We start from the raw sequence: 2,552 nt of genomic DNA on the forward strand, positions 1-2,552 counted from the left end.
AATGTTATATATTTAAAAAAATATTTAATATTTTCTAAAAATATATATTTGACTACTAATATTCCGCTATACTACAATTTTCACCATAGATACTGCGAAATGAATATGCTTTAACGACACACTGCATAACTGCATAACGCCGCGGCCCGTCCTAACAACAGTGACTGCCATCAGCATAGCTGACATGAATGGCTGAATTCAAAATGGCGCTTATACAGGTATGTACATTTGTTGTATTTACATATATAGTACGTAAATAAGTAGAAATTGTTTAACCCTAGAACACACACCCAGAAAATACCACGTAAACACACACCCGGGATACGTTTGTACCCGGGACCTTATTTTGTGGTTTTTTCAATGCTTATTCAACCGATTTCTATGATTTTTTTTTAATGTATATTTTAATATATAACAAGTATTTTGTCTTTTGTTTCATTCGAATTTTCCTACTGGTTCCAGCGATATGGGCAAATAAAGTCAGGACATGCAACAGTGGATTTTTGTTTTTGTTGTTGTCCTGATAAATGCAAAGCAAAATAATATAATTTATAATAATATACTTGTAGAGTAACAACGAATACACATTTTGGTTTTTATTTCATTGAAATATTCTACCTGGTTCAAAAGATATGTGCAAAAAGGTCGCGCAAGGTATGGGTACGTAGGTAGCAAATACACTGGTATAACTGGTTTTTGTATTTTATATGCAGCTGCAAGGGTTGTTTTCACACGAGGTGTTGTTATAAATGCTGCCTGTTGATATTTTCATTATGGTTTTGGTGCTCAAAACTGTAAGAAGTGAAAATAAATATAACTGAAACCATAAATAACTGGATACGAAATGACTTCAAGAAGAAACGAATATTTATCAAGTGCAGCATATAGAAGGTAAAAAATGTAAAATAAGCAACAATGTAAACATATACTAATTTTTTTTTATTATCCTGGATAACTGAGGAACAGCGAGAATCATATATACCTTTATTTGATGAAATTTGTGACGATGACGCCCCTATGACTTTGACTCAGAAGACGAAGAAGAAATTCAAATCAATGACGTTGAAATTGCTGATGACGATGCTGAAGTTTCGCAAAGTGCCGCAGAAGTATTACCTGATTATGCGGACTATGAGGATGATGAAGAAGACGATGAAGAAGAAGAAGTAGAAGAAAATAATGAATTACCTGCTAGTGCCGAAAAATTTGTTGCACGTTGGCTAAATGAGCCTTAGTCGCCTGTCTAGTGAAATTCACTGAGGAAGCTTACTTAAATCGCTTATTGTGTGCGGATCATCATTATTTGAATAAATAACCATACTGTCTAGTGTTAGTGACACCTTACAAATTAAGTGAAATTACTTTTTACTGAAACAAATACACGAACAAGGAGATAAAACCGGCTTTCATTTAAAAAGAAAACCACAAAAGGTAACAAATGGTAAGTCAGTTCCGCAGTGATTAAAGCATTGGTCCTTCGAGCCGCAAAGAACGGCACTATTTGGAAAAAAAATAATAATAAAAAATTCATGCAGTGAGCCGACATATACACAGATGCACATATACAAAATTTAGTACAATATATGTACATATATACAAAAAAATATTGTAAGTGAAAGTTTAATGACAAATACATACATTCTTACATAAAAAACAAACAAAAAAATCCTCAAGTGGACAATTAAAGTGCAGTAGCAAGTACATACATACAAACCCAACAAAAAAAAAACAGTTTGGAAGCGGAAAACACGTAGCGGTTCCGTACCGTTGTATCAAAGTACGAAAAAAAAAGTATAAAGGAAAAAAAACAAAAACCCTAACGTGCAATTACAAAAACAAAAAAAAAACTGAACCCATATACATACATATATATATATATATTCACAAATGAAGTGATCAAAATATTATAAAGTTTAAAGATTGTGTGGCAAAAGCCGAAAGTTAAAAAAAAAAAACCTTCAGGAACCGGGCGCGGATAATAAAAGTGCCACAAATATCAAAGACGGGCGCGTTTTAATGATAGTGCAATAATCGGGCGCGAAAACAATAAAAAATTAATTTAAAGAAAAAGAACAAATTTTAATAATAAATAATAAAAAAACAAAGAGGAAAGGAAACCATAAGCGGCAACAGCACAACAAGAAGCAGTTCGGAAACCAAAAAACATAAAAAACGGAAGGAAACGGATCACAGGCATCGGCATATCCCCCCCACCTTTATCTGCAGAAACATCCCTTAGCCCCTTGAAGCGGCTCAAAGTGAGTTGTATCGACTCCACTTTTTATTTAAAAATTATATTGTCATATTTGTATGTTGGTTAACAGATACAGTTTATACGAGTATACATAAAAACTATATTCAAGTCGGTTAACATTTTAAAAGAACGGTTGCTGCCAAACTGTTTCAACTTACGGTTAATTTCCGGGAAACCTAAGAACAGTTTGGTACGCTATATATATTTGTACATGCACATATATGTATGAACAGTATATACTATAATATAATTATATATATACTGGCATATGCATATCTAATACAAAAGGTCCTATTTA

General features: G+C 32.6%; 1 long non-coding RNA gene across 1 annotated transcript; it reads left to right on the forward strand.

Moving 5' to 3' along the window:
- The first annotated feature begins 465 nt into the window (after positions 1-465).
- On the forward strand, positions 466-1,399 carry LOC126767494 (uncharacterized). Its single transcript, XR_007669108.1, has 2 exons — positions 466-891; positions 967-1,399. It is a non-coding gene; the product is annotated as an uncharacterized LOC126767494 (long non-coding RNA).
- Positions 1,400-2,552: the final 1,153 nt, after the last annotated feature.

Source organism: Bactrocera neohumeralis, unplaced genomic scaffold, assembly GCF_024586455.1.
Source record: "Bactrocera neohumeralis isolate Rockhampton unplaced genomic scaffold, APGP_CSIRO_Bneo_wtdbg2-racon-allhic-juicebox.fasta_v2 ctg7101, whole genome shotgun sequence".
NCBI classification, from domain to species: domain Eukaryota; kingdom Metazoa; phylum Arthropoda; class Insecta; order Diptera; family Tephritidae; genus Bactrocera; species Bactrocera neohumeralis.